General features: G+C 45.6%; 1 protein-coding gene across 10 annotated transcripts in view; it reads right to left on the reverse strand.

The window, feature by feature from the left end:
• The window catches only part of LOC128901948 (erbin-like), a 153,337-nt gene extending 126,650 nt beyond the window's left edge, over nucleotides 1-26,687 (reverse strand). For 8 of the 10 annotated variants that reach the window (XM_054184142.1, XM_054184144.1, XM_054184149.1 and 5 more), the window contains exon 1: nucleotides 26,225-26,369. The gene's annotated coding sequence lies outside the window, so the exon portion shown is untranslated. Of the gene's footprint in view, nucleotides 1-23,144; nucleotides 23,276-26,224; nucleotides 26,370-26,579 lie in introns of those variants that run through there. The other 2 variants (XM_054184140.1, XM_054184141.1) reach the window with 2 other exon arrangements.
• Nucleotides 26,688-27,528: the final 841 nt, after the last annotated feature.

Consider the following 27,528-nt stretch of genomic DNA (forward strand, 5'->3'; position numbering starts at 1 on the left):
ACTTGCTGAGGGTGCACTCAGTCCCACTGTCCATGTCGCCTACAAAGATGTTAAACAGCCCTGGTCCCAATACTGACCCCTGAGGAACGCCACTCGTCACTGGTTTCCACATGGACATTGAGCCGCTGACTGCAACCCTTTGAGTGCGGCCATCGAGCCAGTTCCTTATCCACCAAGTGGTCCATCCATCAAATCCATGCCTTTCCAATTTAGAGACCAGGATGTCATGCAGGACAGTGTCAAACGCTTTGCATAAGTCCAGGTAGAGGACGTCGGTTGCTCTCCCCTTATCTACCAATGCTGTGGCAACATCATAGAAGGCCACCAAATTTGTCAGGCATGACTTGCCTTTGATGAAGCCATGTTGGCTGTCACCAATCACCTCCTTATTTTCCATGTGCCTTAGCAGAGATTCCAGGAGGATCTGCTCCATGATCTTGCCAGGCACAGAGGTGAGACTGACTGGTCTGTAGTTCCCTGGGTCTTCCTTTTTTCCCTTTTTGAAAATGGGGGTTATGTTTCCCCTTTTCCAGTCAGTGGGAACTTCACCAGACTGCCATGACTTTTCAAATATAATGGAAAGCGGATTAGCAACTTCATCCACCAGCTCCCTCAGGACCCATGGATGGATTTCATCAGGTCCCATGGACTTATGCACCTTCAGGTTCCTCAAATGGTCTCGAACCTGATCTTCTCCTACAGCGGGCGGTTCTTCATTCTCATAGACCCTGCCTTTGCATCCTGCAACTTGGGCGGTGTGGTTGGAGACCTTGCCAGTGAAGACCGAGGCAAAAAAGTCATTCAGCACCTCAGCCTTCTCCATATCCTGGGTGACCAGGTCTCCTGTCTCCTTCCGGAGAGGGCCCACATCTTCCCTAGTCTTGCCTTTACCCCTGATGTACGTACAGAAGTTTTTCTTGTTATCCTTGATGTCCCTAGCCAGATTTAATTCTATCTGGGCTTTAGCTTGCCTGATCTGGTTCCTGGTCACTTGGACAGTTTCTCTGTACTCCACCCAGTCAACCTGTCCTTGCTTCCATCCTCTGTAGGCCTCCTTTTTGCTTTTGAGCTTGTCCAGGAGCTCCTTCTTCATCCATGCAGGCCTCCTGGCTTTTATGCCTGACTTCTTCATTCTTGGGATGCACCGCTCCTGAGCTTGGAGGAGGTGATCCTTGAACACTAACCGGCTTCCTTGGGCCGCTCTTCCCTCCAGCGTTTTATCCCATGTGTCGTGGTTTAGGACACCATGTTACCCTACCAAGCAGATCCCTCAAGAGGCCAAAGTCTGCTCTCCTGAAGTCCAGGGTAGTGAGCTTGCTGCGCACACCTTTTGCTGCCCCCTAAGGATCTTGAATTCAACCATTTCATGATCACTGCAGACAAAACTACCCTTGAGCTTCACATTCCCCACTAGCTCATCCCTGTTGGTAAGGGCAAAATCCATCATGGCTCCTCTCCTCGTTGGCTCCTTATGTAAGGGATAATAGAGGATGGTCCGAGTGAGACACAACGGAAAATTACTAGTTGAACCAAACCCAGTATACACGCTGAGAAAAAGGACCTCAGTACTGTTGCTGCAAAAACTCTGTGTGTATCCATGAGAACCTGACCTTCACAGAAGAAAACAACAAGAAGGGAGTGCAACAACGTAGTCAGGTATCAGAAAGCCACTGTTAGCAAAGCCAGAATACGAGCCTGGTGGGGCTCACTGCATGCGCTGGCCACGCGTGCAGCAACTCTAGCCTGTACTTTTCCACTCAATCCGGTGCAGGATATAAGGGGGCTGTCTCGGGACGGAGAGGGAGAGACATGAACGCACTTTGAAGATACAGGGGATGCCCTAAAGGCGCTGTGCCTACCTCCCTCTGCTGTACCGATGTGTCTCCTCATTATTCTGCTGCTCAGCGGTGCTACTATGATCTATGGGTTGGTAAGACTCTCTGAAGTAACTTTTGGGACATTTGGGAACCGCTTTGCAAGGCTTCGCAATAAAACAGAGTTAACCTTTTTTCCTTTGTGCGGGCTCTGGTTTGTACGTTGGAATCTTTAAAAAAGAACCAGTTACATAATTGGCGACTAGGATGGGATTCCAATAATACAAACTGCTTACATACTTCTAACTTCAAATGTAAAGTATTTTAACTAAGTAGGACTTAAAACTATATTCCTCGCTGTACATGTACATTATAATGGATAGAATGGAAGAAAAAATGGAATTATAGAATGTCATACAATACAGGTTAAAGAGCTGCATTTTAAACTGTATATGATGATTGGTTTATGCAAAGAGGTAAAATAATGACATCTTAAGTTTCGAATACTACTTGTATTATCAAAGAAATCATTATTTAACATCATTTTTGTGAGATAATTATGTTTCTTTAGCTGTGGTAATATGCAAATAGCTAACTGGATGACAGCAAATGACTATGCAATGTTAAAAAAAAAGAAAAGCCTAAAGCTAACATTTCCCACTTTAAAAAGAAATACAGTGGGAAGGGCCACAGGTCCAGAAAACAAAGTCACGCTATGCTTTAAACGGAAATCTCACAGTCTGTGTTGCAAATATATTACAGTAGAGATATGGACGGGGCTTGCTCAGTGGAGTGCACAGTCACACCAAGATCGTGTTGTCCCCCACACCAGTGAATAGTGGATGGGGCTTGGTCAGCGGGGTGCACCACTGCACCAAGATCGTGCTGTCCCAAACCAGTGCACAGTGGATGGGGCTTGGTCAGTAGAGAGCATAGCTGCCCCAAGATTGCACCGTCCCTGTATGGGGGGTGGTGGAACTGCCCATGGTGGGAGCACTGTCTCCCTGAGACAGAAGTGCTGGTTTTGTATGTCTGCTGTGTAAGTGTGTGTGGGCGCCAGCTTATACCTGCTGATCAGCATGTGTGCTACTGTTTGCTTTTGTTGTGTGCAGTGTCGTTAGGTGACTCCCCTTGAGCAGGTGTTCTGCCCGGTGTGGTACTGTTCTCGTACGCGACTAGGGCTGACACTCCATCAAGTGAAGAAGTTTGTATATACACAATGTTTAGACATAAGGACAAGGAGGAGGTGAGCGCGCCCCAGGTAGATAGACCAGGGTGGACCGTAGAGCCATGGTGTACCTTGTGGGATAAGTGGGAAACCTGCACTCATGTGGGGCCGGAACCCTGGGGGGCCATAGAACCGATGGAAGTCCTGAAATATTGGGAGGGGTTTCACCAGCAGACACGCTTACGCTCTCAGGAACAGCTCGCCCATGCAGGGCGTATCGCTGGTTGTTTGTTGTTTGCCTGTAAGATCATGGTTGATTGGGAAAAGGAGTTGAGCCCAAATCCATAGGATGCTCTGCAGGAAAATGAGAAACTTAAGGGTAAGCTCTTGTTGCAAAGGCAGACTTTTATATCAGCTGTAAGTGATAAGGAAAAACAAAACCAAAACAGGAACAATTAGAAGGGAAACGTGCCACATTAGCACAAAAGTATGCCGTACACACTATGAGAAAGCGGCAGAAAAAGAGAAATAGGACACCTGATTCAAAGCAGTATTGTAAAGATTTTTTTTTTTTTCCCCCCATATATATGTTTATTGCATGCCCTGGTAAATTACTCTGTGTTATACCCTGCGAGACTAAATGAACCCCAGCAGAAGCGGTCTCTTGAGCGAGGGGGTAGAATATGGGAAAGCAACGGAAGATGGGCGAGGAGGATTGTAAATACGCTCAAGTGACTCACACCTGGGGTGCTGGAAAACACATATATCACACTAATTGTTATTCAGTCTTGGGTGCCTGCAAGAAAAACACTTGCACTTAGATGACATAAGTCTGTGATGGACTCAGGGACACCTTATCTAGCCGCTTGAGAATCCTGGCCTGTTGTGGAAGAAGATCAAAGCACAGTGGGAAAACTATGCCTGTTTGAACCCTTTAAATACCAGCAAGAACAGGGAGTCCGCACACGCTCTTGCTAATGAGGACTCTCTCACTGCTAAGGACTCTTGCTAACAAGAACTCTCTCTCACTCCGTGGTGCCCATTGAGCACAGGGCCATTGGCCTATATTTACTTTTGGGTAATGCCCCCACTTTGTATCACCAGCCCCCCCTATACCAAAGATATTTGCAGGTGCACGCGTCTGGTATCAAGCCCCAGGAGAAGTGGGGCCCACTGCAGCTGAAGTAGTGGTAACTGATGACACATAGGCAGTTACAATAGCAGTACCAGGAGAAGCACAGTGGCTACGTGTGCCTGCTCAGCAATTGCAGTGCAGAGATTAGAAGGCTGGGGGGGGGGGACGACACACAGGACTCTAACCATTTCTACTGTTTATACCCTTGAATAGGTACCTGCAAACACCCTACTCCTGTGATCAAGACATCTGGGTAACTCTTGCTAATGCGACAGGACAAGATACGCTGTGTCTTAGCACAGCCACACTCCAAAATCCGTTCACGATGTGCCTAATGGGAGTGCCGCTAACAACTAGTGAATTCAACATGACGATCCATGGCACCGCCACCAGCCTCGGCCACCAGTCGGATGCAAGCATCATCAAAGTATGAGACAGCTGGCTCCCCATATATTGGGGAGTCCCCTGCGTTACTGCCCCAGGAGCTCTGCATTTTAGGAACACTAAATGCGGACCTATGCGGTTTTTTTTACTTCACCAGTACAAAGAACAACAGTCTCCTGGTGGGTCAATGCCACCACCCCGTGGTACCAGAACAACACACAATGGTGTAATACTACTAGTCCAAGTATCACAAGGAGTTACTCAACAGATATGACTCTCTCAACAGGACTGTTTTTAATCTGTGGGGACCGAGCATGGGCCAGAATTCCCAAAGCAATTAAAGGAGGACCATGTACATTAGGCCGACTGACTATTTTTATTCCCAGTGTCACTGTAGCTTTATAGTTACAACAGAACCGAACATTACACCAACATCGACGCCACGTACATGCGTTTCCCCCATACTGCAACAACCAAACCGAATTCTGGGGTCCTGCCAGGACCATAGTTGCATCCTTTTTAGCACTGGGAGCTGCCAGTGCGCAAGTGCTGATGACCCTGAATAAACTTGGATGCTGGTTAGCCAAGTTTAGTAATGCTACTAGTACAGCTATGTCTGAGTTATTGCTAGATGTAGATAGTATTTAACACACGATGCTGCAAAACAGAGCTGCTATTGATTTTTTGCTTTTAGCTCACAGACATGGTTGTCAAGATTTTAAAGGACTGTGTTGTATGGATCTAAGTGACCACTCCAAATCCATCCTTGCCCAGTTGCAAGAACTGCACCGACTGAACCAGCATCTTCTGAAAACCACTGGGTAGAACCCCTTTGCCGGATGGACTTGGGGGTGGGGTTGGTTGAAGCAAATTATACTCATTGCCTGTGTGGAAGGAATTTGTCTGTTATGTTTAGTATGCTGTTTGCCATGTTTAATAAGCATTATACGATCAGTTGTAGAAGACGCTTTGCATCGTACCATTGTATGAATTGTAGAATATCGTCGTGTCCCAACTACAGACCACGGGGTGGCATGTGTAAGGGATAATAGAGGATGGTCCGAGTGAGACACAACGGAAAATTACTAGTTGAACCAAACCCAGTATACACGCTGAGAAAAAGGACCTCAGTACTGTTGCTGCAAAAACTCTGTGCGTATCCATGAGAACCTGACCTTCAAAGAAGAAAACAACAAGAAGGGAGTGCAACAATGTGGTCGCGTATCAGAAAGCCACTGTTAGCAAAGCCAGAATACGAGCCTGGTGGGGCTCACTGCATGCACTGGCCACGCATGCAGCGACTCTAGCCTGTACTTTTCCACTCAATCCGGTGCAGGATATAAGGGGGCTGTCTCGGGATGGAGAGAGAGAGAGACATAAGTGCACTTTGAAGATACAGGGTTTAAGAAAGGGAGGTATTGCTTTCGCAGAGGAGAAAAGCCGTTTCCATCAGAGGTGACATGATAAGGGAATGACTAAGACAAAGAGGCTCCAGCAAAGGCTTGTAGAACATCTCTTACCACACAGACAAAAGGACAAACTGATTCCTACTGGATTAGTGTCTAGAAGGGGAGTCAAACATTTAACCAGGGCTAATGAGAGAGAGAGAGAGAGAGAGTGTGTGTGTGTGTGTGATATCTTTTCACCTCTCCCCTCCCTCTGTTCCTCTTAGAGTTGTTAAGTAACTCAAGGCATACCTTACCGCTTGCCATAATTCATTATATATCTGTTGTTAAGTAACACTAGGCATACCTAGCCACTTGCCATAACTTGATATATACCTAACCAATTATCGTGGACCTAGTTAAGACATATATTAATCACTGTGGGAATTTAATAAATGTTTGTATATGGACCTTTGAGAGTTGTCCATGCTGCTGGGGATTTGCGAATCTGAGTAACTCACACCCCCCCCCCCTTCTGACTGGGGCGTGACAACGGGGAAACAAACAGTAGTGAAAATGCTGAAAGTGTAAGTCAGCAATTGGTATTTAATACTATCCTCGATTATTAATATGAGAAGTCCTTTTTAACCCCTTAATTCAGGAAAGAAATCAGATTTGAAAAACATAACTACCACATTCTATTTTGTATGTGTGATATTTTTATTCATTTGACATATGTTGTTTCCTGAGCGGATTTAATGTATTTTGGCATTCCAGAACAAAACTGCTCTCAATGTGTTTGGCATTTCATGTACAATGCAGCCAGGAAACCACTCCTTAGACTATGCAGCCATCTGCAGCAGATACCAAAGGTTTTTAAACGAGAAAGCTGCACTGCTGTAAATATTTCAATAAACAAGAGTTCTCATCTATTAACTAGTCTTTCCATCTAATTGCCTGCAGATAAATTCAGGCAATCTGCAACGTGTAACAGTTCAGCACAAACTTAAGTGGAAAGGGGGGGGACACCAAAACACAAACCTATTTCTTATCAGAAGATTCCTAGTTACTTTGTTATTTTGTTTTCTAAATTGCATGGTCCATATATTAAAACAAAACAGCCCCTGATAGCCTGTTTTACATGCACTCCCCCCAAGAAGTAATTGCCAGAGTTCCTAGTTAAAGCTAGGATCATCAAACAGAGGTCAGAAGAACATAGGGGGCCCAAAACAAAGACTGAAAAACAAAGCAAGCAGAAGTTGGGTACATGGGAGGAGGAGGAACCACACTCGAAATCCTCTAGCTAATAATGAAAATTGATAAATTGCCCAGAAAAACTGCTGCGCCAAATCTAAACAGGTTACACAATTAGTCTGTGGCAAGAGGAACAGAAGTGGAAACACATAGACCAGAGTTTAAAAAAAGGGGAGTGCACATGGATGTGTGCATTCATTCCCCATTTGGGGATTGTTAGATTTAAAAATAAGATAAAAAAATATATATCCTACCAAAAAAACACAAGTAAAGATGCATCCTGACACTTAAAATACTACATAGAGCCCTAATGAAAGTTACTACTTACAGAAACAGCATACACAACTGGACTTTGATTTTACTTTAGAATACTTCCCCCTTAATGAATACTTCTGTCTCTGTCTTATAAGTGTTATCCACCTCAACAAGCTAGTTTGTTTTTTGCTTTTGGATTTGTTTAGTATAAAATGCAGTACTAAAAATAGTTAGCTTTTATTTACAATGCAGCTTTAAAGGGTAGCCAACAATTTTTGTAAAGAGTAAGAGTTAAAAAAAATAAACAGTATTTTCCAGATTCTAAGCATATTCTCCCTCTAGTTTATGCAATAATTATGACACATATTAGCTCAATGCTATTCTCATCAGTTTTAAGTCACTGTCCTGGCCAAATCAAGGAATCCTCGAACTGTATCTTTGTCTATTCTATCTTCTACATTCATTTTACAACTGATACATAATTCCAGATCCATCCCAATTAGTAGCTCACAATTGTGATGCACAAGAATTAAATCTTCTTCACCTGAACTGTGGTTCTAACTACAAGACTCTTCACATCTCCCATGAGGCTAAGCACCATTATTCTTGTCCTCTGTTTACTCAGCTTTGCTCTCACAATGCGCATTTGATTTTTGCCAACTTATATCTCCTTTCACTTACAACACAGTAATGAAGCATTTAAGCTAATAATTTTTGCACTAAATTATTTTTCCTCTTCACTTAGTGTTGTGTTTCTCTATGCCATGTTCTCTCAGCCAGTGAACAGCTGCGTGGTGCTTAGTTGCCAGCTGGGGTTAAACCACAACACTCCCATATTAATGTTTCTGATCTTATCCATCAGAGTCAGAGCCAGATGGCTTACCAAATTCAGAGTTCCAATTGATTTCCCCTTCCTGTCACATTCCCAAAAGGATGGAAACTCACAGGTTTAACCATCTTTTTCTCCTCTTCCTACTTAGAGTCCTTAATTTTTACCTTGTTTTTAATAGTTTTCCAACACCCATGTGAACCAACAAAAGTGACCTTAAAGTAAAATTCTAGATATGTTCCAAATATTATTTTCTAGCATTCTTCACAATTCCCTCTCCCTGTAATTCCTCCCCAAAAAGAGATCCACTAAAGAATTAATAAATATTCTCCATTGAATAAGTCACCCATTAGAAGTTTACTAAAGCACAACTAAAATATACAGAGGCTGAATAGCTATGAATCATAAGATGTGAACTTTTGAATTTTCTTCCTCAGTGATGAACTTTATTGCCAACCCCCCAAAAAAATAATTATAAAGCACTTCAGAACGTGACCAGAAGTAACCCAAAATGACTATGTTCTCTTAAAAGGAGCTAACTACCAAGCTGACATTCCAGGTCACCACAGACTAACCTGCCACAGCAAGCAAGTGTACCAGCAACAGGCTATCAGTGCACATGAACAGGTATCTGTACATCCATCTCCTCCTTCAGGTACACCTACCAAAGTGTGGCCAAAGTAGAAACTAAGTAAATTCAACACCTACATGTAATATTCCATAGCATAAGCATGGAAAGCGAGTATTTACAGAGCATTTAAGTCATGAAAGATTTAGACTGCCATACTTTTCAGTCTACTTTTACCAAAAATACAGGTCTCAATCTTGTAAATGCTTCTGCAGCCAAGCTATTTGTTTTAACCACAAGCATGCATAAGCATGTACAGATTATTAAGCATAGCATTTCCCCACAGGAAAAAACCCTACCATAATTACACCACCAGTACAGGTTGGGGGCTGACCTGCTGGAGAGCAGCTCTGTGGAAAGAGACCTGGGAGTCCTGGTGGACAACAGGATGACCATGAGCCAGCAATGTGCCCTCGTGGCCAAGAAGGCCAATGGCATCCTGGGGTGCATCAAGAAGAGTGTGGCCAGCAGGTGGAGGGAGGTCATCCTCCCCCTCTACTCTGCCCTGGTGAGGCTGCACCTGGAGTACTGTGTCCAGTTCTGGGCTCCCCGGTTCAAGAAGGACAGGGAACTGCTGGAGAGGGTACAGCAAAGGACTACCAAGATGATTAGGGGACTGGAACACCTCTCTTATGAAGAAAGGCTGAGGGATTTGGGTCTCTTCAGTCTGGAAAAAAAGATGGCTGAGGGGGGACCTTATCAATGCTTATAAATACTTAAAGGCTGGGTGTCAGGAGGATGGGGCCAGGCTCTTTTCAGTGGTGCCCAGTGACAGGACAAGAGGTAACAGGCTCAAACTTGGACATAGGGAGTTCCACCTAAACACGAGGAGGAACTTCTTTACTTTGAGGGTGGCAGAGCACTGGAACAGGCTGCCCAGAGAGGTGGTGGAGTCTCCAACTCTGGAGACATTCAAAACCCGCCTGGACGCGTTCCTGTCCAGCCTGCTCTAGGTGACCCTGCTTTGGCAGGGGGGTTGGACTAGATGATCTCCAGAGGTCCCTTCCAACCCTATGGTTCTATGATTCTATGAATTTACATTAGTATCATTACTTATATTTAAGAGTTCTCCAATATCCAGTTTCAAATATAAACTTCCATCCTATCTTTATGGTTACCTGTAAGTAAAGACAGAAGACCTGCAGTAATTTGATCAAATTGCTAATAATTGGGTTCATCTTCAAAACTATTGTTTCTCCCCTCAAGGAGATTAATTCCAGGATGACTACAGTCACACATGTGGAAAGAAAAAAAAAAGCAGCAGTTCTCAAAAAGTTTCTTTACAGCCTACCAGAAGTCTTACAGATGAGTCTGGAAACACTTTCCACCATCCAAACACTTAAAATGACATCCATAGTAATTTTGGATGACTAAACCTGTGACTGACATTCACAAGGCATCTGGCATCGCATTTCAGACATTTGTTTAGATGTACTGATGCAGCTCGAATCATTTATGCCCTCTCCTCTCCAGAACTTCTTAGGAGGCTTTGGAAGTTTTAGAAGATATGTACTGAAAAACTCCAAGGACAAGGAGGGCAAGGAAGGCTGAAGAAGTAATTTCTTCAACTGTACTAAACTTAGACACCACATTAGGGGACAGAGGACTATGGAAGAACATGAAATTTTTCTTCCAGAACTATCTGGGAAGACAGACCTCCCCCACGCTGGTGCTACAGGAACTTACCATGCCAACTAGAGCTGAAACCTGATGAGAAGGCTCCAAAGGAAACAGTAAAACTCAAAGCACGGTACTTCAGACACCAAGACAGATACTGTTTTTCAACCATCCTTCTGCAGCTACCTTTAACAAACTAACAGAACTTCAAATATTTTTAATTCAGTTATTAACACTGGAGCTTTCCCCACCAAGGAGAATAATCCCCTGGCCACTTCAGAGGGAGATACCATCCATTCCAAATTAAAGTTGCATTAGGAATGTTTCATTTCAAGTATTTTTAACTTTTAGTAAGACTTCAAACCACTTCAGAGATCCATTACTCCTAAAGCTAGCCCCAGACAACTGACACAAGAAGTAGCCACTGAGCACTAAGAGCTCACAGGAAGACAGCTACACCCCAAGCATCTACTTCAGAAGTGCAATTTTAAGTTCAAGAGAACACAAAGCTCAACACTTAAAACAAGTATTTCCTTCCTAGCTGGTCCTAGAAAGGAAATTCTACTCAAATAGCTGCAGTCTCCACCACTGGAAGTGCACGATAATCCAGAATAGTCAGATGATTCACTACCTGGACCATGTTTATGTATCTCTGCTCATTCCACCCCAGCCAACTTCATGACAGAGTCTACAAGACACGAAGCACAGCACTGTACATGTTGAGCGATACAAACTTGGAGAATTCAGTGTGCTTATGAGACTTCTGTGTTTGGAAAGGGAGCTCATGTACCCAGTGAATTCTGAACTGATCACTCTGAGGATACTGATTTGCAGTTTCATCCAGGTGTTATTCTCACAATGCGCATCTAAATAAGAGAATCCAAAAGAATTTTTGCTTTTAACAGTTGTTTTACTTTGCATATATACCATAGCTTTATGCTTGCAGAATTCAATTATACAAAAGCGTAAAGCAAAAGTTCGAGAAACCATAGTTCTACTTACAAAAGATTCAAGGGTATATAATATTGGATATTTTAAAAAGCTGTGCATTTTGGAATCACTTATCTTCTTCCTGGTAGCTTTGCTCTTACAGAGAGAGAAGTTGTCCTTACTATAATAAGTAATCTTTCGGGTCTAGACTGTGCCTAGTCATTGGACAGATACAGAACAGATGAAGGCACAAAGCATTCCCCCACCTTCTTTAATCAACGAAGTTGCATAAAAGACTCGTTACCTAACATTTTCTTGTCAATGCCAAATAATAGGACAGAAGAGTATGGCCATCCCATTCATTATCTACTGAAGTGGATAAAGAGGGGAGGAAAGTACACACTTCTTAGCCAACAAGATTCAACCTTTGAACACAAAAAGCTCCAGAGGCTTGGTTACTTTCTGACATTATAACTTCCAGGACAGCCACAGCAGCCAAGATAGTTCATATTGTCCTCAGACTCTGCTTAATCATCACTCCTTGTTCCTACGTATAATGATCACTTAGTATCAAGTATCTACAAATTAGTTCTGGATACAGAAAGAACTAGTCTACTTTTCAACTTACAACTACCCTAGGGAAGCAAGTCACAATGCTGATGTTGTCCAATATAAGTACACTTCAGTTTAGTTTCATTTAGACCAAATTAAGAGGTTTGTTCAGCATTATTTCTCAATCATGCGAAGTCACAATGTATTTTTAAAGGTGGAAGGTGCAGTTTAGTGTTGAAATATCATTCTCCTGTATCACCTTGTCCTGGTTCCGGCAGGGATAGGGTTAATTCTCCCCAGGCTCCGGCAGAGACACGGGTATTCCCTGCCATGTGAGCCATGCCCACCCTGAGCAGCCGGGGGAGGGGGCAGGAAGTCACCGCTTGGAGCGGGCTGGGGCGTCCCAGGTCCGGTCGGTGAGCCTAACGGGCCCTCCCGCCTCTACCCGACGTGCGGCCCGAGCCGGGCCGGGGACTGGGATGGGGCCTGTCCGCGGCCCGGGCTGGGCCAGGCCAGGCCGCGGAGGGTGCCTGCGGGGGCCCTTCCTGTCCCGGTAACCACACGGGACTGAGCGACCCCTGCTCTAGGGTACAGGTGTCGCTGTTTTCCCCCCGTGTTTTTGGCATAGTTTGTCTTCTGTAGGGGCACGTCAGTTACCCAGACAAATTCAATCCCGAATGACAAATGTTTCCTCGGGCATAAGCAGCTCAGCTTCCTAATTTAATAATTGCACATATTATATCCGAATTGCTGAAACAATTGATCGTGTATCAGGCATTTGATGTCTTACGTTCATGGTCATCCCAGCAGCTGCCGCTCCATTGTGCCTTATGCTCCCTAACTTTCAGTTACCAGGAACTGGGAGAACAAACACAGCTGGGAAAAAAAACCTAACAACCTCCACCCAAACACGGTGTTTGAATATGTTATATTAAACTTTGATGCAAACAATTAAAGTATAGCCACGTATATACTCACACTGTTTCACATAAACCCCAGAATACAGCTGTATTTTTTCTTCAAATATTTCAACCCCCTTGGTATGTTATTGAAAATGCTATTAACTGTAAGGTAGTAATGTACAAATATGTTTGAAAAGTAGCCAATGGGTTTATTGTAGGTCACATGACTTCAATAGTCATGTTTGTTAGATCTCAACAGTACATTGATGGATGTCCTGGTTTGAGGTAAAACAGAACCAATTTCCTGTTCAGTAACTTTAGTTTTTAGCTAAACCTCTTCTAACTAACTGAATTCTCAGAAATTAACAGCATACTTTGGAGACACTGTTCGCTCTCAGAGTGATAAGACCTGATTATTTGTAATTTATGCTAAGGAACGGTATGCAGAGAGGCTCTTGCTTATACTTATTGCTATAACAACCAAGGTCAGCTAATTTCGTTATTTGCCCCGTTGGAGGGTCGGAAGCGGAAAAGCCTAGAGGGGTCCCGCCTGCAGGGAGGAGCGGACAGGACAGGTGACCCAAAACTGACCAACAGGGTATTCCATCCCATCTGCCCCATGCTCAGTATAAAAGCTGTGGGATCAAAGGGTCAGCCCTCTTTCTTCAATGGCTGGTGTCTGAGGAGGATTCTGTCTGTTCATCTGCCTTTGATCCTGATCTGTGCATTCCGGAATCCAGTTCCCATCCGTCACTGAGTCCAGTCTAGGACTTTTCCCATGCCTGCTGGTGATCATCATCCTGGGAGCTTGATGCGGTTTTGTATATATTGTATATATTTCATTATTTTCTCTTTTTTGTATTATTTTATTAATTTATTAATATTTTCATTAAAATAGTTTAATTTCTAAACTCATAAGTCTCTTTATCTCTCCTCCTCCTCTCCTTGGAGCGAGAACTGGGGGAGAGCATCTGTCGTTCACTTCAGTGGCCAGTCCAGCCCAAACCACGACTATGGAAATGTTTTTCTGTTTAATTTACTTGTTTGTTTGAAATAGGTATTTGATAACCTATTGTGTATGCAATATGCCATTTTAACAGTCCTGCAGCCTGAAGTTCTGCTCAGCCACAAAACGGTGCCCAAAGCTGACAGCAGGGTGGATTTGCACGTGCTGCTCACCTTATGCTCCTTAATCGTGTTCTGCAGAGACCTCGTCTAAGGACAGAGGTAGTTTTGTTTTCATGCCCGTTTAATCCCTGGCTTCTCTACTGGAACTCCACCAACTAAACCAGGATCATGTTTTATTGTGATAATCTGTTTACTGAGCAATGGACAAAATGATAAAAAATGCCATTTTACATGAGCCACTGAACGGCAACAGAAAATGGTATGTCAGGTTAGTAATGACCTGCCCCTGATTTTAGCATACAGCTAGAAGTGAAAAGTCCTTTAAACCCTCACCAGTCCCTGAAAGTAACTCCAATTGATATCTCCTGTTCAGGATCATTAGTTGCTTTGTTCAGTTTCTTATGGGGCTTTGGATTAAGATAGTTTAATCTTTAGGAACAAAATATAAAGTTCATCACATTTATAAAAGTCCACTATGCTTAACAATACTGTTATTTATTTAAAAATTCTTGTCTGTGTATGGGCATTGTATGTTTGAGTATCCAATTTGTATCCAGAAATAGAAAATAAGCATGCATTTCTACTAGGGTAATAATATTCATTTATTGTTTCTTTACTTTTCTATGAATCCTCTCTCCATCTTTATAGAGCATACAGTCCTCTGGGGATTACATCTGTAAGAAAGGCAGGTATTGTTTTTGCAATGGAGAAAAGCCATTTTTCCATCAGAGGTGACACGATAAGGGAATGACTAAGACAAAGAGGCTCCAGCAAAGGCTTGTAGAACATCTCTTATCACACAGACAAAAGGACAAACTGATTCCTACTGGATTAGTGTCTAGAAGGAGAGTCAAACGTTTAACCAGGGCTAATGACATTGAGCAATTTTTTTTACCAAAAAGGAAAGAAATAAACTAGTCAGATAATCCCTTTAGGTGTAGCATAAGGAGAAGTAAACAGAGGCAGGACATCCGGGAAGGATTTTAGGCGCCTCGGACAGACTGTGAACCCTGGAGTACCCAGCCAATGGGAAACAGGGGAGGGAAAATTCAGCCGGGGATTAGGAAATAAAAAGGTGTGTTTCAAGAACCGAAAGTGTGCCTACTTGCTAGGTCACCCGTTCTTGCAAGAATGTTCAAATAAAATGTACTTCGTATCGTTCACTGCCTGAGCCGTTGTTATTGGATAAGGAGCGTTTCTCACAATTTGGGGGCTCGTCCGGGATGCGAAGTCATCTCCTCTGGGGTTCCTTGTCGCCGAAGGACGGGAAGACGCGTCCCGTTGATTTCAATGGTCTCGTGTATTGTTGCCTGGGGCTCCGAAGGGAATCGACTAGGATCCCGAGACTTCGTTAAGCGGCAGACCATATGAACCACAAAGGGAGAAAAATGAACTTAATGCAGTAGGCACAGAGATTACGACCAGGCAACTCCGTGCACAGACCAAGGTAAGAAAGTTGGATTGTCTGAGTATTACCTTGGTGGTCGGGGACATTCTAAGGGACTTGGTGTGTGTGAGTGACTGAGACGTACTGCGGTACAAAGCGAGTGTGGAGTCTGAATCCGCGGTTCTGTAGTCCCGCGAGGGGCGCAGCCGGAGAAGGACGAAGCAAAAGGAAGGGGTGTAAAAAGTCTCTATTTAGAATGGGAAATAAAGAATTCTAGGCCTAGGGATGAGAAAGGGGATAATAAGAAAGACCCCGGGAACATTTCCCCAGACAGTCCTCTAGGGGAGAATGTTGAGGTTTTGGAATGATTCTTCTTGTACAAGGGATAAAGATAAAAAGAAAATGATTTGTTTTGTTCGGACCGCGTCCCGGAGGGGCTGGGGGTGGCTGGGGGAGGGGGCCCGTGGACATCCTGGGGGGGGGTCTCAGGGGTGTCCTAGGGGGTCCTGTGTCTGTCTTAGAGGATCCCAGGGGTGTCTGGGGGGGGCATCCTGGGGACATCCCTGGGGGTCCCGTGTCCATCACGGGAGATCTTCGGGGTGTCCCAGGGGAGACATGTTTGCATTTGCATTTGTTTGGACCAAAGAACCCATAAGACCTCCTAGTGTATTTTGGCCCAAATTTGGATCTGATGAAGACCGGGTCTGTCAGACTTTAAACATGTCTGTGAATAATAAGGAATAATAAGGAATTAGAAGAAGGTGAATGAATATGCTTTTTGCTGGGTCAAGATGAATAGATTCAGGATTCGGGGACGCCCAAATCCATTTTATATGTTCCCAGCCCAGACTGTCGGTGATGTTTCAATCGACAAAGAAATTGAATCCCCGAAGTGGGACCCCTTAGACTGTTACTTGGGGGCGAGGAAGAGGGGTGAATAACAGGGGACGAGGACGGGGAAGAGGACTGCCCCGACCACTCCTACCGGCAGCTCGAGGTTCACCGGTAGGGTGTTATCATTGTGGGATTTACAGAATCCCCTAATTTGTTTGGGCAAGTGTTAGAACAAGTGCTTGAACAATTCAGCCCTCCATTGGGAGTAGCCCTGCTTCAGTATGTGGATGATTATTGGTATCTGGGGAGGAAGAAGGCAGGGTAAAAGAAGCCACGAATGAGTTACTGAACTTTTTGGGACAGCAAGGTTTGAGGGTCTCAAAAAAAAAAAACAACAAAAAAAGCCCCATAAAATTGCAATATGTGGAAACAGAAGTGAAGTGCTTGGGACATCTAGTCAGTGAAGGGAGTAGAAAAATAAATCCTATAAATCCTGAGAGGATCAAAGGAATAGCAGACTTACCTCTGCCAAAGACCAAGAGGGAACTGAGAAAATTTTGGGGGCTGACTGGGGACTGTAGACTGTGGATAGAGGGGTATGCTCAAAAGACTAAAGGACTATATTCCAAACTGTTAGCTGAAGAACCAAATGTATTGGTTTGGACAGAAGAAGAGGAGGATTTAGTGGAAGATTTAAAACAGAGCCTAATCAGAGCTCCAGTTTTAGCCTTACCTTCTTTGGAGAAACCTTTTCAACTATTTGTAACTGTAGACAAAGGGGCTGCGTTAGGAACTCAAGAGTGGGGGGGATAAGCAGCAGCCAGTGGCCTATTATCTAAACTCTTAGATCTGCTCTCCCGAGGGTGGCCAGGGGAATGATAGAAGTTAGCACCCCTCACCAAGTAAAAACCATTTTAGCCCAAACCATGGGAAAACGGCTAACCAATTCAAGAATACTGAAGTATGAAGGAATTTTAATTGAAAAGGATGATTTGATTTTAACTACCAGCTCTTGCCTTAACCCAGCGAGCTTTTTGTGGAAAAATGGAGGCAAAGGACGAAGAACTTACACACGAATGCTTAGATGTAATTGAGTACCAGACTAAGATATGACCCGACTTAAGGGAAGGGAAAATTCAGCCGGGGATTAGGAAATAAAAAGGTGCGTTTCAAGAACCAAAAGGGTGCTGTCCTGGTTCCGGCGGGGACAGGGTTAATTCTCCCCAGGACACAGGTATTCCATGCCATGGGAGCCATGCCCACCCTGAGCTGCTGGGGGAGGGGGGCAGGAAGTCACCCGATTGGAGCCTTGGAGCCGGTTGGGGCGCCTCTGGGTCCGTGAGCAGCGGTTCCGGTTCTGTAATCGTGTTTGTATATTCCTCTGTCCGTGTTACTGCTGTTGTTCCCTTGTTCCCTTTGCTGTTCTGTTAAACTGCCTTTGTCTCAACCCAAGAGTCTTGCCTCCTCCTTCTGATTCTTCCCATATTGGGAAGGCCCGAGTGAGCGGCAGGTGGTCCTTTGTTGCCGTCTGAGGCCAAACCACGACAGTCCTTTTTGGCGCCCAACGTGGGGCTCGAAGGGTTGAGATAACGACAGAATCCAACTAGAGCTGGGAAAAACAAATTTGTTGTATGCATTTATTTCATTAGGTAAATAGTCGCTGGTCACCATGTTGCTTGGTTTGTTCTCATGGCTGTGTTATGTAAATTCCTATATGGCTTATGTACTCCCTGCACTGCTGTTTGTTACTTCTGGGAGAGGGACGAGGATTATCATTCTGCTGTCCTGTGCGATATCGGTTTATGATATGATAACATCACTGTTCAGACAGTTACTTTGGGGCGTTTATGTGGTATTGCTGTCCTGTCCGTACCTTGGGCACCGTTTCTCAGAATTTATTAATAATTACACCCAGTCTGTGGGGGAAACAGGGGGGGACACTTTCCCCAGCTCTTTTGCCTCCCTTTTCTCCTTCGGGTCAGGTATGACAGCTTTTGAGAATTTTGAATATCCTTGGGATGTTCAACTCAGCCTGGTCCTATTGTTATGTCTCCTGAATGTGTTCCAGGTCCTGTTTAGGGTTAAGCAGCTATTTAAGACTACCACCCGGAGATCTGCTCCGAGGCTGGATAGTCAGGGGTGGCAGGGCATGTGGGAGAACATGGGCGGGTACCTAGAGAACTACTCACCTCCAATGGTCTGGAAAGGTGAAGAGGGACCAACGGTGGATGAGGTGGCTGGCCGGCTCTGGAGATATGAAGAAAGATTCTCTTCCCTCCTTGTCTCAGCTGTGGAGAAACTGTCGCGGAAGGTCCAGCAACTCGAAGAGAATATGTCCTATTCCCCACCTGCACCTAGTCTCAGCTATTAGAAGCAGGCATTTCCCCACTCAAGAGAGAGAGTACAGAGGGTACACACCACGAGGCACCCTGTGGTTCTACCTGCGTGACCACGGGGAGGACATGAGGAAGTGGGATGGACAACCTACTTGGATCCTGCGGACACGGGTACAGGAGTTGCAAGGAAGGACAACCACAAAAGGGGATCCCTCCAGGAAAAGTGCCGCCCCGGTTTCCAGCAGGCAGTTCCCCAGACAGAGCAGAAGGCCTGATCTTGCTTCTGATCCTCTTGAAGGAACTTCCAAGTCATTTCTGCAAGAAGTGAGTAACGGATACTCTGACCAGTATTAGAGGGGCCCTGCCTCCAGCCAGGTGGAGGAAAGGGACAACCGGGTTTATTGGACGGTGTGGATTCGATGGCCTGGCACATCAGACCCACAGGAGTATAAGGCTCTAGTGGACACGGGTGCGCAGTGTACTGTAATACCATCAAGCTATAGAGGGGCAGAACCCATTTGTATTTCTGGGGTGACAGGGGGGTCCCAAGAGTTGACTGTACTGGAGGTGGAAGTGAGCCTAACTGGGAATGAGTGGCAAAAGCATCCCATTGTGACTGGCCCAGAGGCTCCATGCATCCTTGGCATAGATTACCTCAGGAGAGGGTATTTTAAGGACCCAAAAGGGTACTGGTGGGCCTTTGGCGTAGCTGCCTTGGAGACAGAGGAAGTTAAACAGTTATCTGCCTTGCCTGGTCTCTCAGAGGATTCTTCTGTTGTGGGGTTGTTGAGGGTCAAAGAACAACAGGTGCCGATTGCTACCACAACGGTGCATCGACGGCAGTATCGCACTAACCGAGACTCTCTGATTCCCATCCATGAGCTGATTCGTCAACTAGAGGTTCAAGGAGTGATCAGCAAGACTCGCTCACCCTTTAACAGTCCCATATGGCCGGTGCGAAAATCTAATGGAGAGTGGAGGCTAACTGTAGACTATCGTGGTCTGAATGAAGTCACGCCACCGCTGAGTGCTGCCGTGCCGGACATGCTAGAACTGCAGTACGAACTGGAGTCCAAGGCAGCCAAGTGGTATGCCACGATTGATATAGCGAATGCATTCTTCTCAATCCCTTTGGCAGCAGAGTGCAGGCCACAGTTTGCTTTCACTTGGAGGGGCGTCCAGTACACCTGGAATCGACTGCCCCAGGGGTGGAAACACAGCCCCACCATTTGCCATGGACTGATCCAGACTGCACTGGAACAGGGTGGAGCTCCAGAACATCTGCAGTACATTGATGACATCATTGTATGGGGAAACACAGCAGAAGAAGTTTTTGAGAAAGGGAGTAAAATAGTCCGAATCCTTCTGAACGCTGGTTTTACTATAAAGCGAAGTAAGGTCAAGGGACCTGCGCAGGAGATCCAGTTTTTAGGAATAAAATGGCAAGATGGACGCCGTCAGATCCCAATGGATGTGATCAACAAAATAGCAGCTATGCCTCCACCAACTAGTAAAAAGGAAACACAAGCTTTCTTAGGCATTGTGGGTTTTTGGAGGGTGCATATCCCAGATTACAGTCAAATTGCAAGCCCTCTGTATCAAGTAACCCGGAAGAAGAATGACTTTAAATGGGGTCCTGAGCAACGACAAGCTTTTGAACAAATCAAACAGGAAATAGTCCATGCAGTGGCCCTGGGGCCAGTCCGGGCAGGACAAGATGTTAAAAACGTGCTCTACACCGCAGCCGGGGAGAACGGCCCTACCTGGAGCCTCTGGCAGAAAGCACCAGGGGAGACTCGAGGTCGACCCCTAGGGTTTTGGAGTCGGGGATACAGAGGAGCCGAAGCCCGCTACACTCCAACAGAAAAAGAGATATTGGCAGCATATGAAGGGGTTCGAGCTGCTTCGGAAGTGGTTGGTACAGAAGCACAGCTCCTCTTAGCACCTCGACTGCCGGTGCTGGGCTGGATGTTCAAAGAAAGGGTCCCCACCACACATCATGCAACTGATGCTACATGGAGTAAGTGGATTGCACTGATCACGCAGCGAACTCGAATGGGAAACCCCAGTCGCCCAGGAATTCTGGAAGTGATCATGGACTGGCCAGAAGGCAAGGATTTCGGAATGTCACCAGAGGAGGAGGTGACGCGTGCAGAAGAGGCCCCACCATATAATAAACTGCCAGAAAATGAGAAGAAATATGCCCTGTTCACTGATGGGTCCTGCCGTATTGTGGGAAAGCATCGAAAGTGGAAGGCTGCTGTGTGGAGTCCTACACAACGGGTTGCAGAAGCCAGTGAGGGACAGGGTGAATCGAGCCAGTTTGCAGAGGTGACAGCCATTCAGCTGGCTTTGGACATTGCCGAGCGAGAAAAATGGCCAGTACTTGATCTCTACACTGACTCATGGATGGTGGCAAATGCTCTGTGGGGGTGGTTACAGCAGTGGAAGCAGGGCAACTGGCAGCGCAGAGGCAAACCCATCTGGGCTGCTGAACTGTGGCAAGATATTGCTGCCCAGATAGAGAATCTGGTTGTGAAAATACACCATGTAGATGCCCATGTGCCCAGGAATCGGGCCACGGAGGAACATCAGAACAACCAGCAGGTGGATCGGGCCGCTAGGATTGAAGTGGCTCAGGTGGATCTGGACTGGCAACATAGGGTGGGCCCATGACTCCTCAGGCCATCAAGGGAGAGATGCGACATATAGATGGGCTCGTGACCGAGGGGTGGACTTGACCATGGACACTATTGCACAGGTCATCCATGAATGTGAGACATGCGCTGCAATCAAGCAAGCCAAGCATTTGAAGCCTCTTTGGTATGGAGGGCGATGGCTGAAATATAAACATGGGGAGGCCTGGCAGATTGATTATATCACACTGCCACAAACCCGTCAAGGCAAGCGCTATGTGCTCACAATGGTGGAAGCAACCACTGGATGGCTGGAAACATACCCTGTGCCCCATGCCACCACCCAGAGCACTATCCTGGGCCTTGAAAAGCAAGTCCTGTGGCGACATGGCACCCCAGAGAGAACTGGGTCGGACAACGGGACTCATTTCCGAAACAGCCTCATAGACACCTGGGCCAAAGAACATGGCATTGAGTGGGTGTATCACATCCCCTATCACGCACCAGCCTCTGGAAAAACAGAATGATACAATGGACTGTTAAAAACTACACTGAGAGCAATGGGTGGTGGGACTTTAAAACACTGGGATACGCATTTAGCAAAAGCTACCTGGCTAGTTAACACCAGGGGATCTACCAATCGGGCTGGCCCTGCCCAATCAAAACTTCCACGTACTGTAGAAGGGGATAAAGTCCCCGTAGTGCACATGAAGAATATGTCAGGGAAGACGGTCTGGGTTAGTCCTGCCTCAGGCAAAGGCAAACCCATCCGTGGGATTGCTTTTGCCCAAGGACCTGGGTGCACTTGGTGGGTGATGCGGAAGGATGGGGAGGTCTGATGTGCACCTCATGGGGATCTGATTTTGGGTGAGAATAGCCAATGAATCAAATTGTGTGCTGTTGATTGCTAAGTAGCACTGCCACTGTATGTCCTCGTTACTCTAATTGCTATCAGCTATACTACAGTAAGAATCACCCAAATTAAGGACAGATGGACTTTGATGAAAAATTGAGTAAAGCACAGGGGTGGTGGGATCAGAACTGACCTCAGCAGCTGGCACCCAGCAACTTCCTCAAGATCTACATCTTCAGCCCACGGACTGTGTGCATGAGCCACACCGGGTGCACCAGTCACAAGCTCCGAAAAATACAGCATGCAACAGTCCAGCACCACCCAGCATCTCTCCTGCCCTGAGAGACTGTTCTAACAGATGGAGCCCAAAGCCATGGATTACAAGAACTCAACGGACACTTTGGAGGGATGGCCCATAAACTAAGGGCATTGTATCTGCATGAATATATATGTGTGTATATATATATATGACAGGGGAAAGTGGTGGCAATTCATTGGAACCTGTAAGATCTGGGCATGGCATAGATGGTATGGAATAAGGGGTGGATAATGTCCTGGTTCCGGCAGGGATAGGGTTATTTCTCCCCAGGCTCCCGCAGGGACACAGGTATTCCATGCCATGTGAGCCATGCCCACCCTGAGCTGCCGGGGGAGGGGGCGCTTTTGGAGCGGGGTCCTGGGTCTGGTAGGTGAGCGGCGGGAAGCCGGGGTTCCCTAACCGTGTTTGTATATTCCTCTGTCCGTGTCACGTGTTTCTTTGTTGCCGTCTGAGGCTAAACCACGACACACCTTCAGGGGAAGTACAGGTGAAACTAAAAGATTAATAAGCCAAATGCCCATATTGAAATTTAAGCATCATAGAAACAAGTATCTTAAAAAAAAAAAAGAAACACATACACACACAACACACCAAAACACCACCTGGTAACTAATGAGGAAGAGCAGCATAAAAAGCAAAATTATCCCAATTACTATAGAACAACAATACTACCAATTCCAGTATAACAATATTCACTTTTTTCATTTTTCTCACACACAGCAGAAGATGAGATTTACAAGTCTCTCCTAAATCAGCATCCTCACTCTCAACACTTAACATTTATAAGGTTTTACTCACAATACATGAACATTGTATTCTTAATTAGAAATGGAAGTTGGAAACTGCAAGTGGCACACTTGGCTACCCAAGAGATGAGAAGTATAAGGATTACAGTAAACACATATTTGAAGCTTTGACAAGCTCCCACCCTGCCAAAAAAAAAAAAAAAAAAAAAAAGTATTTCTTGTCCAGAACTGGACCAGAGTCTGCCATACAAGTAGCCACAGAACTGTTCACAAGTTACCCACAACACTAAAGTTCCTAACACTAAGTTCCAAAGACACTAAGCTAGCAATTTAAAAAGTGCAATGTTTGTGATAACCTATTAAATATGAAAAAAATAAAAAGATAAGCTATTTATGAACTATTTACTACATAAACTGATAAAAATTACCTTTAATGTTTTCATTCTGATGTGAGAAGTGTTATCTGACATTCTTTTACTTAAAAGTTGACAAAGGTAAAATAGTGATGTTTCCAAATCTTCATTTTCCAGATAATTCACATTTAACTACTTATATCAACTGTCACCATCAACATCTGCATACTAACATAGGGATACAACCTACTATTTTCATATCTGCAAGAGTAGCTTTGCTGTCAACTCAACTAGTTACTTGTTTGGAAAAGGTTAGATTTGCAATTCCTCTATGTGGAATGTCAGATCAGGTTATTCCATAGGGAGAAACTACTGAAAAGATGACATATCAAACATTTGATCTTTACGTAACATTTTCCCTAGAAGATTTTCCTTTTTGCTTGGGAGCAGAAAGGACAAAAACAAAACAAGAAAACAAAGCAAACAGACAATGATTCATTACACTCCTACAGGAAAGATGAGTTGAGGAATTTGCTTCCAACCCCTTCTATTTCTAGAACTTATGCTACCTTTAATGTATGTTACATATGTGCAAACCTTCCCTTAGCTTTGATGTTCCAAGCATGGTGCCCTAAGCCTAGGGCCACAGACCCTAAATGAATTCCACTGAGGATAAATCATAACACTTTTCTTACACCACCAGCTTAATACACTAGGCCACTTTCAATCAATAACACTTTCTCCATGGAGTCCCCTAATCAATTCTATATGAATGTGATGTGCAAATGGATACCCTATTAAGCACTACATTTATACCAAACATTATCTACTGGGCAGTTTATTCATAAGACAAATCTATTAATATTTTTACTAATATGATAATCATCTCATGATATCATATTCCATAATATGCCATATGCTGTAACTTCTAACTCTTTGATTGCAAGCAGACCTATTTAAAATCACCGATGTTTACATGAGTTTAATTTAATTCATGAGTAAAGAACAGCCAGGTCAAAAGAATGTTTCCCCAAGCATTCAACATGTACCTATGAAAGTGTTATTTCAAACAACATGAGCTACTGTGTGTATACTTAAATCATTTTATTCATAATACGAATATCAATGTCAGCCTGATTTTTAGTTGAGATGGTTGATCTCGACAAAGAATACGCTCCTTCATAACTCCTAAACTATGTTAATGACATGAATGGCATTCTACAATATAACTATTAGCTGTAAAAGCAATACTGAATTACACTTCCATCATTAAAAGTGACCTTATCCATAGCTACCACTGTGACAAAACACTGATGTAAAAAGTTGTGGCATCCATTAAGAACATAGTGGTTTACAACTAAATTTGTCATGCATTGCTACAAATCCCCCCCCAAGAATCTCAAGTCATTATTAGGACTGAAACACTGCTTTGGAAAAAGATTACTCTATTTAGACTCCATTGCTTTTCTGCCAAGCATCAGCCATATAAGGAAGTTCACTGCCATTTATTTTGTTCAGCCTTTTCAGATGCCTACTAAGAATAACCTTTGTTGCTGCCTGGAAAGGTAAATCTACAAATTGCAAGCTAAATCATTTACTTGTTATCAGCCACAGAAGCCACTTTAGGTCAGTTAAACATTCTGCTTTTGAGTTTGTCAAACAGGAGCAAAAATTTAAATAAGCTAGCACAGAGCTATGGCTTTTGGCTCATTTTGAATGTCCGCAGTACAAGAAATTCCTTGCCTTCACGAAAGAACTAACCAATAATTGCCTCTTTGAGGCATGTGAAATGAATCTCTGGTGAGCAATCCTGCTTTCACTACACGTAACTAGTTAGTTGGCATAACGTAACAAGCACCAGCAGTACACCAAAACTTCACATTTAGTTTCCCCTCCAACGACTTCAAATGGAACTCCTTTAAAAAATTATAAAGGAGAAAGCGGCCACTGAAACCAAGCAAGACTATGTTAATTCAGAGGTTCAACTACGTATACTTTTAATGTCAGATCACTAGTTAGCTTTTTTTTTTTTAAATGAAGGTTCTTAAGATAAACTTGTGCGAGGATCAAAATGCAAGACAAACCTCTCCTATACAAGCTAAAAAATATGCAGTCCAACTCGTCATCTTGAGGACAGAGAGGGGGCAGAGGGGAGGAAGAGAAGTGTTGGCAGCAGTCGAGGGGAAAAACTGCGACATTTACAGAGGACTACGAGGGCGCATTTTTATAAAGAAATTTAACAGCTATCTTGAAGACGAACGGTTAGACACTGACCGACATTCCAGAAAACCAGGTGAAAGACAAACAAGAAACGGCAGATACAGGGAGCGCTAAGCCTCAAGATCTTTCGATTAAATAAAAGAAATTACCTCTTTTAGAGCTTTCTTAGTTCCTGAGAACTTAATTATACTTGCAGGGTTAGCAATCGTTTCAGAAGGAAAGGAGCTGAAGAAGCAGTCACGGAGTCAAGCAGTTTCACGTCAATATGAACAAAGAAACTTCTGTATCTGAGGAGCTTAGAAACTTTCTATCTCCCCAGATTCTTTCTTCAACCTCCATGATTATGTCTATGCAAACAACATTTCGGCAAGAGGGGGAAAGACACAAAGGACAGCTAAATTATGCAAGGCAGAAAACACAGAAAAATGAAGGCCAAAAACAGGATATCAAAATGAAACGTGAACTCCTTCCTTTTTCCCCACCCCCTTCAGCAGAGGAAAGATTTTTCGGTTGTTGTTGCTGCTGCTGCTGCTCCCCCAGCCTTTACCATTTAATTTACCTTGTCTGTCGGGCGCCTAAACCAGATCCAGAAGGCAGGAGTTTCTTCCGACACCAAGGAAATATATTAAATCCAATCGAGTTTTCTTCTTCTTAAGGGGGAAGGGGGGAGAGAAGAAGAACGGTGAGGAATGCGACAGCTTTCGACGAGGACGGGGGCGTTTACGGAACGGAGCGCGCGACGTGCGTGTACAGTGGGGAAGGACGTCAGCGGGACCGGGCTCCTCCCAGCCCTTACTGCCGGCGGCGCCGGGGTCTGCCCAGCAGAAAGGATACCCAGCAGCGAAACCACAGTGCTCCCCCCGCCACCCCTCACCCGCCTGCCTCCCCGGCGCGCTCAGCCCCCAATTCCTCACCTCGGGCCGCGCTGCTCGAGAGCGGCGGCCGCTGCCTCCACACTGCCGCCGCGGGCACGAGAGAAGGGGGATAGCTTCCTGCCCTGCCTGCCTGCCTGCCTGCCTGCCAGACGCTGCTGCTGCTCCTGCTGCCGCCGCCCTCTTTCCCCACCTTCTTTCGCACGCTTCCCCTTTCTCCCTACGATTCAGCCTCCCACCCCCCTCCCCGGCCTCTACAGGTACCCGGGGAGGCAGCAGAGCTATGGAGTAGAGGAACACCCTAAAGGGGGAAGGTAAGAAGACAAGACGCGACGCCACGCCACACCACACCACACCACGCGACACCACGCACTACCGCCTAGGCTGAGGGAGGTACCGCAGCGGGGGAGAGGGGGGCGGAGCGAGAGCCGTGGGAGCGGGCAAGCGCGGCGCTCGCACCCCCACTGGTCGCGACGGAGGGAGGGTACGAGTGGATGTTGTTGCCGCCGCCGCCAGGCCCCACCGGCCTCCCCTCTCCCCGCGCTGGTGTGGGGCTGAGCCGCGGCGCAGGCAGTCCTGAGCCAGGGGCCTCGTGAGGGACGGGCTGCCGCAGCCAATGGTGCTTAGCGGGAACGCGCTGTGGAGGAACGGGGGGAGGTGGGGGCTGGGGGCGTTGGTGCGGGGATCAGGGGCCGGGGGGCGGTTTGGGGAAGGGGGTGGGGGGGAGCGGGAGAGCTGACAGGGAGAGATGGGAGTGGCGTGCTGCAGAGGGGACGTATCCTGGGGCCGCGTAACGGGCCCTCCCGCCTCTACCCGACGTGCGGCCCGAGCCGGGCCGGGGACTGGGATGGGGCCTGTCCGCGGCCCGGGCTGGGCCAGGCCAGGCCGCGGAGGGTGCCTGCGGGGGCCCTTCCTGTCCCGGTAACCACACGGGACTGAGCGACCCCTGCTCTAGGGTACAGGTGTCGCTGTTTTCCCCCCGTGTTTTTGG

This window comes from Rissa tridactyla, chromosome W (genome assembly GCF_028500815.1).
Source record: "Rissa tridactyla isolate bRisTri1 chromosome W, bRisTri1.patW.cur.20221130, whole genome shotgun sequence".
Classification (NCBI taxonomy): domain Eukaryota; kingdom Metazoa; phylum Chordata; class Aves; order Charadriiformes; family Laridae; genus Rissa; species Rissa tridactyla.